General features: G+C 54.1%; 1 protein-coding gene across 2 annotated transcripts in view; it reads left to right on the top strand.

Annotated features, from left to right (window-relative positions):
• Positions 1 to 338: 338 nt before the first annotated feature.
• Positions 339 to 5,424, top strand: part of Arhgef10l (Rho guanine nucleotide exchange factor 10 like) — a 151,786-nt gene continuing 146,700 nt past the window's right edge. Inside the window, exon 1 of one of the 2 annotated variants that reach the window (XM_021159514.2) lies at positions 339 to 488. The gene's annotated coding sequence lies outside the window, so the exon portion shown is untranslated. The remainder of the gene's footprint in view (positions 489 to 5,424) is intronic. The other variant, XM_029475993.1, reaches the window with a different exon arrangement.

Raw genomic sequence — 5,424 nt, 5'->3', positions numbered from 1 at the left:
GGAGTCCTGTCTTGAGCCCCATCCTACCAGGGGACAGCAGACAGAGCTTAACCCTGGGCTCAGCACTCCTTGAAAACCCATCTTTTTTTTTTTTTTTTTCTCCCTTCTTTCTACCCTGGCTAACTCCCTGGGCCTCCCGGGCTGGGCTGAGGGATATATGCCCAGCCAGGTTGGGATTGACTCAGCCTAACCCTTCCTGGTGGTAGAGGCCAGGGCCCCCTCCAGTCCTCCAGTCTTCCGCCTTCACCCTCTGCCCGCCTCCATGTCCAATGCACCGGCCCAGCAGGTCTGGCGGGTTAATGACTCATACAGCTGGGTTGTCAGCAAGCCCAGCCAGGCCTGGCTCAGGAGCCTGAGTGTGTCAGACCTGAGGCTCCTGCTCAGTCCACCAGCAGCTTCCCCACCAGATGCTTGCCCGCTGGTGACGCCTGCCCCGGTCACTGGCATCTTCTCCCCTGAGGACCACAGTTGGACTGTGTGCAATCCAGGTCGGTCAGTCGCTCCCAGTTAAGCCCTCTTCGTTCTTTGCAGAATTGGAAGAGGTTCTTTGAATGTGATGGAGGTAGTGAGGGTCTCCTGCGTTGACACCTTTGGGCTCTGGGGTTCCCGGCTCTCCCTGAGGTGACAGGGAGGCTTGGAGGTGCCTGGGGGTGGGTCTCAGAAAGAACCTTAGTGATGGTTCCTCAGTGGGGACCCTGATCCTTGGGGGCTAATGAGGACGATGTGGGAGGAGGGACATGGAGGGATCCAGGAGCACAGGTGTGTGGTGGGAGGTCCCTACCCTATTTTTAGGCTTACGGAGGTTGAGAAGGGTTTCTGTGGCTTCAGAACATGGTTATTGTTGGAAAATTGAGGCTCTGAACCCCCGGAGAATGCTGAGGTGGCACAGTGGCTGGACACTAGTGAATCCTCTCTCGGTCTTCCTTGCTGCTCCATGGCTACCTGCTTGTTTCTCCCGTGTTCTTACCCTGGTGGCCTCCTCTGCCAGTCCTGTCCCTTCCCATCCCTGCCTTTCACATCTAAAGGGAGGGACTACAGTTTATACAGCTTCCTTGGCAGAGATTGTACCCGCTTGTGGTTGGGTGGCATTTTAAAGGTCACTAGGCAGTCTTGCCCTGCGTCTCTGACAGGTTGCTATTTAGCCATAGCTTGACTACCTCTGGTGATGGACGGCTCACTGGTTTCAAAGGATCTATTTCATTGTTTGGTCAACATCTGGCCAATGATAACATAATGAACTCAACTGGGCCCCTGTTTCATGCTTTCATTTGGCTAGTACAGTGCAGTGCCAGTGTGACGAGCTTAATCTTTCAGTAACCCCAGTGAGTCCGTGCTATTCTGATCACAGGCCTAGAGGGGCGAAGTAGCTTCCTGAAGCTCTCATGGATCGAGAAAAGGGGAGCTGGGGTTTAAGGAGGAGGCAGGGTGGGCGTGGCAGAGGACAAGAGGAGCCTCGATCCTAAGTCGGCTTCTTCTTTCCCATTATGACTGTGTCCCCTGCCTCCTCTTGCTTTCTGTGGAGGGACTCTGGTGATCAATGAGGCAGCGTCTCACCAAGGTACTTGACAGTTTACAAAGTTATCTATGTTACTGGCCCCCTAGGGCACTCACAACAGCCTGGCTAACTGGACAGGGCGGGAACAACCACCCCCGTGGTGGTGACTGACCCTGTAGTTATGGGGCCGAGGCCTAGAGAGGTCAGGCATCCTGCCTGAGGCCACATGGCTATGAGACAGCAAGGATTCAAGGGTCTCTCCCTTCCCTGGGAGAAGACCTCCTCATCTTTACAGGTTTTGGTCTGGAGGACCCTGGAGAGTCTGGTAGAAGTGACAGAGGTGGGGTTGCCTTGTACACTGAGGCCCAGCTTGTGGCCTTCACCCACCTGCCTCTGTCCCCCAAGAGCTGAGGACTTTGGGGGTTTGAGAAGGTGGCCCTTCTGTATCCCTGTCATCAAGAAAAAAGACGTCCCCACTCAGTGTGGAGGACAGTCATGGGGAGGAGATCATAAGAGGAGTCTGCTATTCCGCACTCCTCGTGACGGTGCTATAATGGCTGCCACACTTCTGTGGCAGAGAATCCGCTTCCTGGGCACCGCCATGCGCAGAGCGTAAGCCACACAGAGCTCTGCTGACAGCCCCATCTCCCAGAGGGCTCTAACTAGTCACGGCTGGCGTATTTTAAAACACAGGGCTGAAGCTGGGAGCTGGTGACATGCTCCTTTAACCTCAGCACTCGGGAGGCAGAGGCAAATGGATCTCCCAGTTCGAGGCCAGCCTGGTCTACAGAGTGAGTTCTAGGACAGCCAGGGCTACACAGAGAAACCCTGTCTCAAAAAACAAAAAACAAAACAAAACTGAAAACCAAAATGCTGGTGTGGTGCCTTGTACCTGTGATCCCAGCACTCAGGAGACTGAGGCAGGAGGATTGCTGTGAGTTTGAGACCATCCTGAACTACAGTGTGAGACCCTGTCTCCACAACAGCAGCTCCCTTCTCCCTCATGGTAACAACACAACCCGAGAAGGGCCAAACCTCCACACAGTACAGGCAGCTGCTCACCCAAGGTCTGCGGGGCCCTTCCTTGACTGTGAGGGTCCTTGACCTTTAACCCTCATGACTGAGGCAATCTTGAGCATTTCTCGTTACATTTCTTTTTACTTGGTGTGCGTGGGTAGGGGGTGAGAAACGTGAGCTTTGGCGCACATGAGGAGGGAGGTACCCTCATCCGCTGAGCCATCTCTTTAGCTGGGCTGTGAGATTCTTGATATTGCCCCTTTTCGATGCAGGATCACAGGTTGTGCGATGTGGGGGTGGGGGGGTGGGGGGGTGGGGGTGGGGTGGGGGAGGGGAAGCTGAGGCTGAACTCAGTCAAGCTCACGGGGCCAGTAGGTGGGAGCAAGAGTTCCAAACAGGTCCCCTGAAGTGGGTACCCTGCCTGGAATGGAATGCAAGCTCTCCGGGGAGCAGAGCAGAGGTCTCCAGGGCTCTCAGGAGCTGAGCAGGAAGCAGGTTTTGGAGAGCTTGCAAGGGGGCTCAGTGGGTAAAGACAGGTTTGCCACCAGATCTGACAAAAATGTGAAAAATGGAGTCTGGTTTCCTGAAAACCAGACTCCAGGGAACAAGTCCCAGGAGCTGTGCTGGTGTCGCGCCTGCCCTTGTACCTCCCTTCAGTCCCCACTTCTGGCTGAGGGAACCCCCACTCCCAGGTTCCTCCGGCGTGGGACGACACTGGGAACTGGGTGTGGATGGTGAAAGCTCCGTGCTCCTGACTCAGTTCACCAGGCAGTGGCCAGCCGAGGAGGGAGCCGGGGTTCAGACAGACCAGCTACCCTGCCCATCCCCCACATCCCTCCCTACCCCAGCTCTTCCCCTGAGCCAGTTAGCTGATAAGCATCCCTTCAATCTGATAAAAAGAGGATGCAGTGGACCTGGTTTTCAGAGCCATGGGGCCTGGAGCCAACAGGCCACCACCTCTGCTCTGTGCCAGCACTGTCCTTCCTTCCTTTGTGATCTCGAGGGAACCCTAGTCCTCCCGGGGCCTCAGTTTCCCCTTCTGAGAAAGGAGCACATTGGTTTCTATCAATTCTAAGAGCTCTGACCCTGAGGTCTCCAGGGGCCCAGTGGCTTCCTGCCGCTCTGCCTCTGTCCCAGGCCAGCATAGCCACAGTGGCCAGGAAGGAAGTAGGAATCTGTGGCCTCTGGTGGGAGGGGACTGAGGGAGACTGGAGTGGTGGTCACACAAGCCTGCACCTTTTAGGATAAACCCCGGACACTGAGTGCTCATCTTGGGGAGGAGCAGCCCCATGGTGAAGGTCCTATCTATCAGTGGGGCTCAGGGGTCAGGCTGGGGTTCCGATCCCAGCTCTGTGCCTTCCCTGGGTGAGTCACCTGCCTGATCCTGTGGGCTTCCAGAGCTGGTGAGGGTATGCATTCTCCCAGTGTGTCTCTACACTTGGTGCATAGACGTGATCCAATACCCTTCCCTTCTTTCTTACAAACGGACAAGTTCCAGCCTGGCAGGACACCTCCCGGTACCACCTTGGACCACAGTGACATATTTCATTTATGCCACAGGATGGCTGTCTCTAAGGGTTGGGAAGTCACACCCTCCATCTTCATTCTCCTTTTCTCCCCCTGCCCCAGGGTCTCATGTAGCCCCAACTTGTTGTTTACTGAAGGGTGACCTTGAACTCCTGGTTCTCCTGCTTCTTCCTCCCAAGTGCTGGGTCACAGGCATGCACCCCGGTGTCTGCCTTATAAACCTGCTGAAGACCAAACCCAGGATTGCCTGCTTGCCAGGCAAGCAGCGCCCAGCCCTTCATTTCTTAAAACTGTTCTGGCAACTAGAACACTGGGTCTGGTGTCTCGATGCCCTGCTGTGAGTCTTGTCTCACCAACGAGAAACTGCTCCCAGCAGGGAGGGCATAACTCTTCACTCTATCTTGCCCCAGAATCTGGTTGGCTTGAGCCAAAACTGCTTGGGTCGGTGGGAGGGCTTGTGGGTCACATGAGATCGTAAGTGAGCGAGCCTGGCAAGCTCTGGGCTGCCGGCATGTCCACCACTCCAGGGTCTGACAGCTTCTGGGTAAAGAAGAGGTGACTGTGACCAAATCCACAGCTCTGTTCCCAGGCTCCGCCCTGCAGCCACAGGGCAGGGAGCTCACTTTGCTGAGTACAGTTTATGGCTGCTTACCCTCCCAGCCCCATCTGGAGTCAGGAGCTTAAGGTTGGTGCGATGTCCTGGTGTGGAGGTATTGGGGAAAGGATTGTGGGGTCCTTTCTGCCATTGCTGTCACTCAGCCTTCTCAAGGTGGCTCATCCCTCCACACACCTTATTTCCTTGTTCCTAAAAATGTCAACACACTCCTCTCTGCCTTCTCTTGAAGCCCTGCCAGGGGATTTTCCAGTAAGCAAGGAAACCGCATCTACCTTCCTCCTCCTCTCCCCGGGGTGGGGTGCAGGGGGGAGCGGCTAGTCTGTTTCCTCTCTGTTCTCAGTTGTACTTAGGTCACCATCCTTCCATCTGTCTATCTGTCCATTTATCCAACTTCTCTCCACCCATTTCTTTTTTTAAAAAATATTTTAAATGATTTGTTTATTTTTATTTTGTATACATCGGTGTTTTGCCTGCATGTATGTCTGTGTTGAGGGCATAGGATCCCCTGGAGATGTAGCTAACGGAGAGTTGTGAGCCACTGTGGGGGTGCTGGGAATTGAACAGAGGTCCTCTGGAAAAGAAGACCAGTGCTCTTAACTCTCTAGCCCGTCTCCACCCGTTTCTACCAACCTATTTGCCATCCATCCGTCAGTCTATATCTTCAGCTACCATCCATATATTTTCCATTTATCAATCTTTCCATTCATCATCCATTAATCCATTATTATACCTATTATCTATCCATTTTCTTTCTTTTTTTTTTTTTTTT

Source organism: Mus caroli, chromosome 4 (genome assembly GCF_900094665.2).
Source record: "Mus caroli chromosome 4, CAROLI_EIJ_v1.1, whole genome shotgun sequence".
In the NCBI taxonomy this organism is placed as follows: Eukaryota; Metazoa; Chordata; class Mammalia; order Rodentia; family Muridae; genus Mus; species Mus caroli.
Note: the sequence above shows the minus strand (reverse complement) of the source record. Positions and strands in the feature narration are given on the sequence as shown.